The sequence below is a fragment of the Mytilus galloprovincialis genome, chromosome 13 (assembly GCF_965363235.1).
Source record: "Mytilus galloprovincialis chromosome 13, xbMytGall1.hap1.1, whole genome shotgun sequence".
Lineage (NCBI taxonomy): Eukaryota > Metazoa > Mollusca > Bivalvia > Mytilida > Mytilidae > Mytilus > Mytilus galloprovincialis.
Genome location: NC_134850.1, coordinates 57,793,475 through 57,808,433, shown reverse-complemented (window position 1 = coordinate 57,808,433; position 14,959 = coordinate 57,793,475). Strand labels below are relative to the sequence as shown.

At 33.3% G+C, this 14,959-nt stretch overlaps 1 long non-coding RNA gene across 2 annotated transcripts; it reads left to right on the top strand.

The window, feature by feature from the left end:
* The first annotated feature begins 2,241 nt into the window (after positions 1–2,241).
* Positions 2,242–11,110, top strand: LOC143055994 (uncharacterized). 2 transcript variants are annotated; one of them, XR_012972200.1, is made up of 3 exons: positions 2,242–2,306; positions 7,732–7,791; positions 9,882–11,110. It is a non-coding gene; the product is annotated as an uncharacterized LOC143055994 (long non-coding RNA). The 2 variants fall into 2 exon arrangements; XR_012972199.1 differs by lacking the exon at positions 2,242–2,306 and adding an exon at positions 6,284–6,365.
* The last annotated feature ends 3,849 nt before the right edge of the window (positions 11,111–14,959 follow it).

The window sequence follows — 14,959 nt, the reverse complement described above, 5'->3', positions numbered from 1 at the left end:
CAAACAACGGTATACTGCTGGCTCATCTTCATGTTCCACTAAAGAATTGTCCATTAGATTGACTAAAATTCTTTCCGCAGTGAAAGAGGGTCTTCAGAAATACTGTGAAACTGTTTACTCGCGTAGTGGTATTAACAATATGTAGATTCTTAAAAATTCTAAAGAACTTCTAGACAATTTTAAATCTCGGTCTTTTTCTGAAATTAGTTCTATCAAAACTTTTGATTTTTCAACCCTGTATACCACCATTCCCTATGTGAAATTGAAAAATCGCCTAAAAGAAATAATCCACAATGCCTTTCAACATAAAAATGGTAGAATACGCTATAAATTTATTACTTTGGGATTCCATAAGGCATATTTCGTTAATAGTGACAAACAAAAAGGTAAAACATGCTACACAGTAGAACAAGTGGTCAGTATGCTGGAGTTTCTTATCGACAACATATTTGTTGAGTTTGGAAGTAAACTTTTTCAACAAATTGTCGGCATTCCCATGGGAACAAATATGTTCGCCTCTTCTTGCCAACCTCTTCTTATTTTCGTATGAATCGGAGTTCCTCCAGACACTTGTCAAAAACAAGAAGATCAAAGAAGCCACATTATTTAATTTCACTTTCAGATATATTGATGATGTTCTTTCTATAAACAATCCGAACTTCTGGTTGGGTTCCATTTATATATCCCCAACTTATTCGATATTCAAGAGCTTGCAGCTCCTACTCATACTTTGTAAAATGTCATCAGTGTCTGAGTAGAAAGTTGATGAACCAGGGGTATGTCAAAGAACGTCTCGTCCTTTTTCTAAAAAAAAGTTCATCGGAAGGTACCAAGACCTTGTTGATAAATATTCTGTATCAACTTCACAAATAATACACGATGGTCTTGATGTATAGATTCTGTGTACTGATGTTGTTTATCATCTTAACTACGTGTTTTATAGTTCTTTCATTTGTCCTTAATCTATTCTTTTATTTGTCTTTATTAATATTACTTTTACTGTTAAGTCTGTTTTTTGTTATATCCTTTTGACGCAACTCTGTGCTTACGTGTCCCATCATACTTTGAGCGACAAAATTATTTTATGATGTGACTCTGTACCTATGTATCTTGTCATACTTTGAATGACAAATTATTTTATTTATTAATATTACTTTTACTGTTATGTCTGTTTTCTGTGATACACATTTGATGTGACTCTGTACTTATGTATCTCATCATACTTTGAACCACACTATTATTTTATTTATTATTATTACTTTTACTGTTAAGTCTGTTTTTGCTATATCTATTTTACGTGACTGTATTTATGTATCCCGTCATACTTTGAGCGACAAAATTATTTCATGTTTACCTGTGCGAATTTCAAACGCGCAATTTTACACCAGTACTTAAAACCCTCTATCCTTTGTGGGTGCATTTTACATAGATAAATTAAATCGTATAGTATAAACAAAATGAGGATATTAAATTTGCTGTATGCCTTTTTGTGCTTCTTCGTTACATTTGTTGTTTTTATAGTGATTTAGATGATAACACAATGTTGACTGCTGTACCCCTATTTTTTTTACCTTTTTACCTATTGTGTCTGTTTGTTTTGTTCACGCATCGGTGACAATATAATGGAATTTGATGCGACTATCATACAAGTGAGAGGTTTAGCTAGCTATAAAACCAGGTTCAATCCACCATGTTCTACATTTAAAAATGCCTGTACCAAGTCAGGAATATGACAGTTCTTGTCCATTCGTTTTCGATGCGTTTTGTTATTTGATTTTGCCATGTGATTATAGACTTTCCGAATTGATTTTCCTCTGAGTTCAGTATTTTTGTGATTTTACTTTTTTCTAGATATCATCTCCCATTTAGAAAAAAACACATGAAAAAATGAACCTATCATGCGTTGCTCTCCTAGCTACAAATTGTATCCAAAATCAAACATGTGGAACATATTCTATCATAATCATTTGGTAACTAATGAAATTACTACCTCTTCCATGCCCGTCTTTAGCATAAAAACTAGATATTAAATACACAACACTCCTAATGCTCAGATTATTTGTCATCGTGCAACACAGTTAATAACACCATATAGGAAAAACATAGAACTCTTTTTGTCATAAAACACTGTCAAACATCCAAACATACTATCCACACTCATCTGTGTCCACACTTGTATTGAGTAATAAAATATTCATGTATCAATTTAAGTCTAGTTCTGCTATCTAAAGTCGTGCAAAACTATTTGGTTCATAAGATTGTGAACCAAAATAAGATTTAGTAAGCAGACTGGATTGTCTTTTAAGGTTAGTAAATATGTTAATATTGTTTAATAGTTTGCCTTACAAATTTGAAAGAACGAGTTTAAAGATTGAAAAGTTCTTTTCAAGTAAAATCTACTAATGTTTTAACTTTCAAACTTCTGCATAATTTGCAGATTCGGGGGAGATTTGAAAAGCAGAAATAACAAAGGGAGGAGGGTCACCGATGTTTTAATTCCGCTACACCGGACAAAAATCTTATTATCAATTATTGGTGTTATAGAACGACGCTGCTAGCATAGCAGCATTTCTTGCAATACTTGGAACTATTGGGTTAAACCTTTTCACTACAAAATATAATAACATTTTTCAATGTATTTTGATTATTCATTGTTAGACATACAGTAGCAGTTTATTTTAAAGTAATTGTCAAAGTTGAAGTCATCAAAAAATTTTAATTGCATTGTTGCATTGGAAATACGAATGTGTGCCTCATGCCGTATTACATTGCAAAGAAATAATTTACGGCTTGCAGATTAAGAATCTTTTACTTCAGAAGATCGGGGGTATCTGGGCTGAAAAGTAACACGTTCCCTTTAGACTACAAACAGAACAAATTCACTAACTTGTCCATTTGCACCAGTAAGATAAAAACTGAAATGCTGTGTTTAAAAAGCCACAAACTCGACACTTTTTAAAAAAAAAAAAAAGCCCTCAATGACACCGTTTTCGGTAGAAATGCTCCATAATCAAACCAAATTAAGTTCGAGATCCAGTTAAAATTTGAGTTAAAGTTCAAGTTTTATTTTGATTTCGAATATTTATTCCAGTAAGATTTCTAGTTAAAGCTCAGGTTACATTTAAAAACTTCTGAGCTATACTTTTAGATAAGGTAAAAATTCTGGTAAGAGTTTAAATTTTGAGATCCGATGAAATCAAGAGGAAGATTGTGGTTTCTTTTTTTTACCTCTCTTTTTTTTATTGTATATTCTTTTATCACATTTATCTTTCATTGTGGTAAATGCACCTATTTTTGCCAATCCTGATTAATGATAGTAAATTTGAAAATAATTGATTGCATTTGTGTGCCAAATTAAGCACTATCTGCTATATCATATTGGCTAAAAAGAATTAATGAACCAAAGAATCAAAAGTTAATTAGCTACCTTTGAATTAAAAAAAAAAACTGGTTGTCCTTTTCAGTCTTGATCGGGATCCGACAATCTCCCTATATCACTGTCGATAGTGATAACATTGATCTGAACTCGAACCTAGCTCTGAACTATAATTACCAGTAATATTTTTTCTTCTTGTGTTCTTCATTTTTGCAAAAATTTCAGTGGCAAATATTACATGAACATCAGCACAAAACATTTGTCTATATGAGTGGAATATTCTTTCACCAGACGGATCATTAATGTGTTTGTCACAGTTTAACAGTACTCCAATAAGAGTAACAATATTATGTGAGCCAAGAAAATAAGCCACGTGCGTCCTTAGTTTCTAGCGATAATTTTCCATCTCAAGCGAGATGCATGATATGAAAAATTATCCCAAACAAATATTAAAAAATGCACAAAATAGAGATAAAGAAGATTAATACATTCGTGCAATGAATTACATAGATTTCCCAGTGAAATAAATACCGATATTAAACATCTCATGAACCGTTATTTCACGCCTCTGGAGTCGAACAACAATAGGCGGATCAACCCTTATCAAGTTGCAAATGCGTAGAAAAAGACATAGTTCCTTGCGGTTTCTACTTCAATTTTATAAAAAAAAAAGCCATTTGCCAATGTAATAAATAGAATAACTACTGAGATGAATGTACAGAGAATTATTTTTTTCTGAGACAAGCAAAACATGCTTGATACAATACTGCTTACTCTGTTTTCCTTGTATTATTTGACATTCATCGACAGCCATCGTTCAAGGTCGTATAAGGAGTTAATTAGTTGAATTTAGCTGTTGTTTTAGATCCTTTTTGTTTTGGTCATATAGCTCCCCGACAGCTTCGGTCCGTGTTCATCATTGGATTTTGATATTCGGGTGGCTTTGGTCCGTGTACATCATTGTATTTTGATATACGGTTGGCTTGGGTTCTAGTATATCATTGGATTTTGACATTCGGGTGGCTTCGTTCCGTGTACATCATTGTATTTTGATATTCGGGTGGCTTCGGTCCGTGTACATCATTGGATTTTGATATTCGGGTGGCTTCAGTCCGTGTACATCATTGGATTTTGATATTCGGGTGGCTTCAGTCCGTGTACATCATTGGATTTTGATATTCGAGTGGCTTCGGCCCGTGTACATCATTGTATTTTGATATACGGTTGTCTTGGGTTCTAGTACATCATTGGATTTTGACATTCGGGTGGCTTCGTTCCGTGTATATCATTGGATTTTGATATTCGGGTGGCTTCGGTCCGTGTACATCATTGGATTTTGATATTCGGGTGGCTTCAGTCCGTGTTTATCTTCGGATTTTGATATTCGGGTGGCTTCAGTCCGTTTACATCATTTGATTTTCATATTCGGGTTGCTTCGGTCCGTACATCATTGGAATTTGATATTCGGGATGCTTCTGTCCGTGCACATCATTGGATTTTGAAATTCGGTTGGCTTCGGTCCGTGTACATCATTGGATTTTGATAATTGGGTGGCTTCGGTCCGTGTACATCATTGGATTTTGATATTCGGGTGTCTTCGGTCCGTACATCATTGGATTTTGATTTTCGGGTGGCTTCGGTCCGTGTACATCATTGGAATTTAATAGTTTGAGAGTTCCTGATAAAGGTGATTCAAGAAAAGTACTTCGGACGCATGTAATTTATAAAGTGTTTTACAGGGGTTTTTTTTTAATACATTGTTAGTCATATTATGTTGACACTTTGATGTTTTCCTAAGCTAAGAGTATGTCTCATTTGTCTTTATATTTCTGGTTCTCACAGCTTAGGGAACAACCGTTTCAATTCAAGGGGAAGGAATTGTGGTTTTTTTCCTGAAAACAAATTTTCTTATCTGAAATTTGATAGAAAAAAATTTTGTGGTCAAGCAGATAACTATTGTGACAGATATTTGACATACATTTTGAACATTACTGACGTTACAATTATTAATTAATTTTTATTTAAGGTAGCACAGTACAAAGATTGTATACCTCCAATTCCCCAGTTTTAAAATGCTGTAACTTTCTTTGTAATGCTTAAAAGTGGTATCTATGGATAGCTAACAGATTACTCTTTCATATTATGGCAATGCTAGTATTAAACAACAATTATGTAATCAATTAAAATGATACTTGTATCTACAACATTTTACAAGAAATTTCCATTTTAAATTGAAATTAGCTTTTTCATGAATCCCCCGAGAGGGTTGCTTTTATTATATGTTGTTCCAAGAGCCATTATCTACAAAAATGTGTCTCAGATTTTGGATAGAATCATAGAATATATAGCTCAAATTTTACCTAATCATACATTATCTACTTTTATGTGGTAAGGATGTTTACACTAATTACAAATTTATGAGAGAATGGAATACGATAACAATAATTTGAGACATCCTTTTGTAGGTCCTGCTGTGTTGATGAAGATAACGTTAACATTTCTTGTGTAGCTATAGAGATGAAAGAGCTAAACTCATTCAAGTGAACTGACCAAGATTTTACCTTTAATTGCATATTGCATTCATATAAAAGATTAATCCTTTATCTATCTATATACACATCTTTTATTAATTTATATGCAGTTTTAAGAAAGTTACAGCATTTTAAAGGTTGGAGATTGGAAGTAGTAAAATCTTTGTATTGTGCTACCTTAAATAAGAAATTAAAGAAAAAAAACATGTTTATGTAACTTGTAGTTTTTGGCCTGGTTTTGTACCATAACTATACCTATGCATTCTTATTTTTAGTAATAACTTATAAATTCTTTTGTTATCCTGCATGTTTTTGTTTTTTAATCCTCACTTATACCTGTTTAATTTTGTAATCCTCTTTGCTGCAGTCAATTAAAGGTAACTAGAAGTTCAGAAATTAGTATATTATACACTGATCAAGCCGCTATAAAATTAATAGCGAGTTTCTTGATATTGTAGGTGAGTCTCTTGGTTTTAAAAATGATTTAGATTTAAAATTGTTTCTTCATGTGTTGAATTTTATTTTGGAAAAAATATATTATAAAGTTTATAAGTAACTTACATTTCAATTCAAAGGTTTAATTTAACAGTAATTATTATTGTTATTATTTGATGTTTTATTAATTAGAATTGTTTGAAGTATTTTATTATTGTTTTCAATTTATTTCAACCTTAAAATTGTACTTTGAAATTTTATTGTAATTACTTTGATGTTTTGTTTATTAAATGAATATCGAGTTTCTTAATATTCTAGTTGTCAGTCGATCCCGGCCTGGGCTCTACATCGGCAGCAATGCCATGCACCATCCTAGTCACTGACACAGCTAGTTTCCCCCATCATGTAAAGACCCAGCTGAACCAGCTCTCACATATGTAGTTCGTCTGTGAGAGTATGTTTGGGAATCAACACTACAGCTAACTTCAAAATATACCAAAAATCTATATATCATTAACCTGAATTACAACGTCAGCCTTGACGAGTCTGATGGGGTATTTTCCCGTTTTTCTACAGATTTTCCGTGATCATGGAAATTTATTTTCTGTGAATCGTGATTGACATAAAAATCAACTCGTGAATCGTGATGAGACAACCCCCCCCCCCCCCCCCCCCCCCAATCAGGCCCCTCATCCTTTATTCATGTCATAATATGACCAAAAAAAATAATCTGAATCCAGGTTTTCCCTTTTATACCTCAAAGTGTTATATTTCGGGGGAAAAGGATTAAAGGCGTCGAACGAAAGACTAAAATAAAATGTTAAAACATATAATATCTGACCCTCCCTTGCAGTTAAACGGTTACTCCCTTACGTTTTGGTTTTTAGATTTCGTCCCTTTTCTAGTACCGTATTCTTTCTCTTTAGAATGCATACGATATAAAAAAAAAAAGAAGATGTGGTATGATTGCCAATGAGACAACTATCCACAAAAGACCAAAATGACACAGAAATTAACAACTATAGGTCACCTTACGATCTTCAACAATGAGCAAAGCCCATACCGCATAGTCAGCTATAAAAGGCCCCGATAAGACAATGTAAAACAATTCAAACGAGAAAACTAACGGCCTTATTTATGTAAAAAAAAAAGAACGAAAAACAAATATGTAACACATAAACAAACGGCAACCACTGAATTACAGGCTCCTGACTTGGGACAGGCACATACATAAATAATGTGGCGGGGTTAAACATGTTAGCGGGATCCCAACCCTCCTCCTAACCTGGGACAGTGGTATACCAGTACAACATAAGAACGAACTATAAAAATCATCAGACAGAACGCTATATAGATTTCTTTGTAGAATAGTTTATTTTTCATTTTCAGCAAAACGAAAAGCATGATAAGGATAAAGAAAGCACCACTCAGAAAATGTATTTGTACCATGTGAGTATTAGTTTCGGAGAAATATTACCTATTGATATACAATAGGTATGTGCTCTACATTGCACATAATTGCCATTAAGCAAACTAAATGGGTTAAAACAGCAATGAAGTAATGTGAAACATTGGCTTGATGTATAGGGGGAGGGTCAGATCTCACAAAACATGTTTAACTCGCTACATGTTTGCGCCTGTTCCAAGTTAAGAACCTCTGGCCTTTGTTAGTCTCGTATGTTTTTTTTTTAATTTTAGTTCATTTATATGTTTTAGAGTTTAGTGTGACGTCCATTTTAACTGAACTATTAGTACAAAATTTTATTCAGGGGCCAGTTAAGGACCACCTCCGGCTGCGTTGAAGACCCAAAGTTGGCCTTCGGCTGTTGTCTGCTCTGTGGTCAGGTTGTTACATCTCTTTGACATACTCCCCATTTCCATTCTCAATTTTTATTTTGTAATAATGCATCTTTTGACAATTCTCCCAAAAAAAGAACATTGTTTTATAAAACAAAGGCTTCACGAAAGATATACTAGACGTATATATATTTTTACAACACACCAAGCTCAAAACTTCATTGGTTCCAATATAAAATAAAACACATCATCTAAGGAATGAAAGTATTTTTATTTAAAAGTAAAATAAAACAAACGGACAAATGTACTGTGTGCAATGATGCTATTGACGATATTGAGCAGAACAAGTCATATTTTGTACATGCCTTAAAATATCAGATTTATTGATTAAACATGGACATCAATATCACCTCACATGTCAAAACATTTTATAGAAGCGGGATCAAAATACCTACATTTATACATCAGACCTTACTGCACTGGTGACCGGAATTTTGGCTACACCAAACCAGGCCTTCATAATTGAGAAACGGGCTCTAAATAAGAGGCGTGCATTTCGATCAATCAAGCTCATAACCCAAAAACGAATTGACAGTTCCACGGGAAAAATAAAAGAAACCTTAAAACGACAACAACAGTATACAAATACAATATAGAAAACTAAAGATGGAGCAACACTAACCCCATCAGAAAACTAAAGATGGTACAACACTAACCCCATCAGAAAACTAAAGATGGAGCAACACTAACCCCATCGGAAAACTAAAGATGGTACAACACTAACCCCATCAGAAAACTAAAGATGGAGCAACACTAACCCCATCAGAAAACTAAAGATGGAGCAACACTAACCCCATCAGAAAACTAAAGATGGTACAACACTAACCCCATCAGAAAACTAAAGATGGAGCAACACTAACCCCATCAGAAAACTAAAGATGGAGCAACACTAACCCCATCGGAAAACTAAAGGTGGAGCAACACTAACCCCATCAGAAAACTAAAGATGGAGCAACACTAACCCCATCAGAAAACTAAAGATGGAGCAACACTAACCCCATCAGAAAACATATAAACAATTATAAGCAGGAACATATACATTGTTAGATATGCTGTTTCCGGATATGAAAGAGAAAAAAACGGCAAACGAAGCTGGACTGAATTTGCGTCTACATTGTGACGATAAGCCATTGTAGAGATCAGATATCTATATTGGCAGTCTCATTTGTCTTTAAGACCAGAATCTTATTTAATTTGGTATTACTTTTATAACTATATATAGATATAAAAAGATGAGGTGAGAGTGCCAATGATACAACTCTCCATCCAAGTCCATAATTTATAAAAGTAAACCATTACAGGTCAAATTGCGGTCTTCAACACGGAGACGTAGCTCATACCGAACAACAATTTATTTAGTGCCCCAAAAATTAAATGACTATTGTAAAACCATTCAAACAGGAAAACCAACGGTCTTAACTATTTGAAAAAAAACGAGAAACCACACCACTGAACATGACATTTGATACTAAATTAAAATCCACGGTTATACATGTATCTAGGGCCCTCAACATAAATATTCGGTTTGGCTATTGTATAAGTTTTTTTAAATCGATTCTGTCTTTTAAATGAAGATTGGAGGCAAAAAGGAGCTTTATTATAACGATGATTGGTCCTACGCAAACACTACCGTATTCTACCTTTGTTATTATCTAATCTATAACATGCTTGGTTTTTTCCAGATTCCTGACAATTCTAGTGTTTTTGTGTGGATTTTTTTTCTTTTTGTGGATATATTCAATGCTTTGCATGAATGTGACTTATATGGAAATTGATTTTTTTATGCCTAATTCAAGGGAAATAATGAACGATATTCGAAAGACAGGCAATACAAATGTGAAGCCCTTCAATTCCTTCGTCAAGGACAATGCTTATAAGATAGACCCTTCAAAACATTTTTGTGATAATACAGCTTGCAATTCTCTACAAATGATGTTTGTCGTTAAATCACATGTCTTGAACTTTGGTCAACGATATGTCATACGTAAGACTTGGGGAAATGTAAAACAACTACGTACAAAAATAGTTTTCATAATTGGCTACACAGACATTGAGACTCCATTCATTGAAGAAGAATTAAAACAATATAATGATATTGTTCAGCTCAATATTGCTGATACATACGAAAATCTTGTTTATAAGACTATTTATTCCATGTTGTGGTTATTGGACCTTAATATTGAACCAGAATTTATACATTTCATAGATGATGATCGGTTAGTTAACCCAATGAATGTGTATGATATTGCCTCTTCCCAGATTGCACCATCAGATTTAGTAATGATTGGACACAAAGTCAATTTTCCGAGACCACAGCGAGATAATAATTCCAAAGTTTACCTTTCACCTGAGGAATATCCGTTCGCTTATTTACCATCACATTTAATTGGAGGAACAATTTTGACAAATATGAAAACCGTAAAAATGTTAGCAATTGGAGCATTATATGTGAAGGTTATTCCTATAGAGGATAGTTACTTGGGAATAGTGGCAGCAGCTTTAGGTATAGAAATGAGACACCATTCTGGGTTTCTTATCTGTAAATGGCCCACGGATGTATTTCCTTATATGTTATCCTCTCCTGGTTACGAACCTACATACGCCTTACTTAGAGACTGGAAGTTTATCAAAAGACAGGGTTTGACTACCATGTATATATATTATGAATCATGGAGTTTATTGGATAGCTATGTATACCAAATAAGATGATTTTTTGTTCATATTTCAACTATGTAAAAGGACGAAGATATTTAGGCAGGTTATCTCCCTTGCAACATACGGGTACTTCAGAGTCAAACAGATGACGGTCAGGGAACCAGTCTTGAAGATATCTTTTGTAAACACAATCCGGTATACATCTATGTTTTCATGCTAGTGTTTAACAATAAAGTTTACTAAATATTTTACTCACTGCAATATTTTTTTTATCATGATCATTTTAAATATTAAAGTCTAATTGAACAGGGTTTAAAATGGCTATACAAATCCCGATTGTACAACTACAGTGTGTGCGACCAACACGCGAAAGATTTACCGAAAATTACATGATACGGTTTGTTGTCAATCAGAATCTGTGTAACCAGAATATATTCTCCGTAGCGAGATGTAATTTACGTATTGCTTTATATTGTCAGCTGACATGTATTTAGCAATTTTTGGGGGGGCTTTGCAGATTGGTTGTGCACGTGTATTCATCTTCACATTCAGTTTTTATGCCCCGATAGTAGAGGTGCGTTATGTTTTCTGTTCTGTGGGTCCGTTCGCTCGTCCATTCGTCCTTTCGTTCGTCTGTCCGTCTGTCCCGCTTAAAGTTATAAATTATGGTCGAGGAAGTTTTTGATGAAGCCAAGTTGAAGTCCAATCAACCTGAAACTTAGAACACATGTTCCCTATGATATAATATAGGATTATTGCATGAATATTGGGGAATATTGTCCCGAGTAGAACTTTATATTGCACGAGCTTGCGAGTGCAATATATGTTCTACGAGGGACAATATTCCCCAATATTCATGCAATAACCCTTTTATTGTATAGCAATATAATATTTGAAAGTAAAAATTTGTTTAAACTAAGATTTTGTCGTTGATGACGTCATGAATTTTGAAGATTTATTGCACTAGTGCAATATTAGAATTTATTGCACGCTAACTTTTGGTTACTTTCTGTGGGGAATATTATATTGCTATACAATATTCTTTATTATTTTCATGTCAAATTTGCGAGTAGGGCATCTGTGTACTATGAACACATTGTTTAATTCTAATTTTATGAAAGACCGCACAGTCTTAATCTATTCGAAAAGGATATCTTCCTCTTCTTTTTCGCTGTTACACTCAGTGACTGCTGTCTTGCAAGCAAGTTTTTACGAGTTAAAAAGCAAATTAATTGTTTTACATCCCAGCTCATTTGTTCTACCAGGAGTGATATGAGGCGGATCACCCCTATCAGATGACCCTAGCTTGAGTTTCTTTGTTTGACATGGTTTCCTTCGTTTTGTAACAGTGGTTTATTAATATTACATTTTTTCTGTTAGGTCTGTTTTTTGATGATATCTGACATGACTCTGTACATAATAATTGTGTTATTGTTCTATAATTTTTGTATTGTCTTTCATTTTTGGTAATGTGCTTTGCCTGTGCGACTTTTTGTCAGTTTCTTTGTTACACATGACGTGGCTCCGTACTTATACATCTCGACATCATTTTATAACGTTCTATGATGATAATTTTTGTATGCTTGTCTTGCATATTGGCTAAATGCTAATACTATATGCTCATTTTTGTTTCTTTGATACATAATGACAAGGCTACGTTTTAAAAGAAATTACAAATAAGCATATAAACAGGCGTCATGAAGAGCAAGAGAAATTTCTGATTTATATTCTGCAGAGGATATGGCTTAAAGAACTTTACATTATATTGTGATCATACTTTGAACGACAATATTATTTTATATCTCTACCTGTGTGACGTTTTAATGTTCTGATCAATTACTGTACGTCAAACGGGCGATTCTAGTTCAGTGTTAATGTAAACTTAACCATGTGTCTTTCAGGGTAATGAGTCGGTACTAGTAGTATTTTAAATTTTGCAATCCTTTATGGTTGGATTTAAAATAGAAAATAAAAAGCAATAAATGAGGTTGTTAAATTTGATATATGCCTTTTTGTGCTTCTTTGTTAAATATTTGTTTGATTTTGTGGTGATTGATATTATAACACAGTGTTGTATCCCTGTTTTTGGCTTTTTTGCATATTGCGTCTGTTTGTTTAGTTCACGCATCGTTATCAATATAATGGAATTTGATGCGACTGTCATACATGTACAAGTGAGAGGTTTACCAAGCTATAAAACCAGGTTCAATCCACAAGAAAATGACTGTAACATTTCAGGATTATGACAGTTGCTATCTATTCGTTTAATGTGTTTGAGCTTTAGATTTTGCCATTTAATTAGGGACTGGCCGTTTTGAATTTTCCTTGAAGTTCAGTATTTTTGTGATTTTACTTTTAATCTACTTATCCCTGCCAAATGACTTGTGTTTTTTAACGAATGTTTTCATCAAGTTATTTGGTCAGAATCAAGATCTGAAATTAAAAACAAATTACTCATTACGTAGCCTTATCTTGTCAAAATGTGGTCGTTAGATCGACGATATCGTGTAGGGAGAATGTAGTTCTTTAAATGTCGGTATTAATCGTGATACAGAAGTCGTAATTTCATCTCGGTCGTCAAACTAAGTTAATTATACATTTAAAGGGGTATCAGCTACGAGATATGAATAAAAATAAAATATATGGGTTTTTGTTTAGTTCAATCATTAACAACAGTGACATAGGGAAATGATAATTCGCCTATAGCGGTTTGTATGGTTCAACCTCGTCAAAATAGAATAAGAAACATCGCTAATGAATTGTTCACTTGCAAGTGAATAATTCGAAATCGTTGTATCTGCATTCATATGACCTTCACTTTATACCCTTAGAGATGAGTTACGCATGAAGTAGACGTGTTAGTTTATTAAAAGGAAACGAATGTCAACATGGAAAATGAAACAAGGGAGATCTCAGAATCAATTGATTGACTGATTCGATACACAAAAACGATGGTGAACGTATATTTTTTACCTATATTATAAAACAAAGCAGACCTTGAAAAAATGCAATTGCACAAATTAAGTTTGCTTTCTATGAATATGTCTATAATTATATCAGGTTATATTACCTTCGGCAATCTTCGATGTCACCTTAATAGGTTATTAGATGACCACGTTACACAACTTGTGCGCACGAGTCACACAACTTGTATGCGCAAGTTACACAACTTGTGCACGCAAGTTACACGTGATCTTATAGATATGCGCTGTTTTGCTAAAGAGACTACTTTATGGAACGCCGTAGCTGCCGAATACGAACATATGTTTAAATATACATGAATGCACATACTTTTCAATATCTTCACATGTTTTTTTTCTATATATACACATACTTTTCATATATATGAATATAGTTTACGTTATATGCACTTACTTTTCCTATACTTTTACTACATATGCACATCGTTTACCATTTTTTTTTTAATATATATTTGCAAATAGTTAACTTCATATTAACATTTTTTTTCGTTCATTTTTATATAAATAAGGCCGTTAGTTTTCTCTTTTGAATTGTTTTACATTGTCATATCGGGGCCTTTTATAGCTGATTTTGCGGTATGGGCTTTGCTCATTGTTGAAGGCCGTACGGTGACCTATAGATGTTAATGTCTGTGTCATTTTGGTTTCTTGTGGACAGTTGTCTCATTGGCACTCATACCACATCTTCTTTTTTATATTCATAAGCATATACTTTTTTTCTATATATGCACATACTTATTCTACATATGAATGTACAAATGTAGTTCTGCATGTGAATACTGTTCTCAGTATATATGAACATAGTTTTTCGACGTGAGAATGACAATTCATATTATGCTTTTCTGTTTTTTTTTTTTTTCAAACTGAACTAAGAGTTCCAATATCATAAAAGGAATGTTTATTAAGAATTTCTTAATAATGTATGTTGTTCAATTAAGCAACTTTTGAAATCATTTTTATATGAATGCAATATTATGATGGTATGGCGCTGTTGTCTTCATCTATAGTCACTTGTTTTAATGCCATAACTTTGGATTTTGTATGAGTCGTTTGTATTACATTTTAACACAAGGATTATTACCACTAATGGCGTGTTGAATTCAGTGAATACATTGAAAAACTAT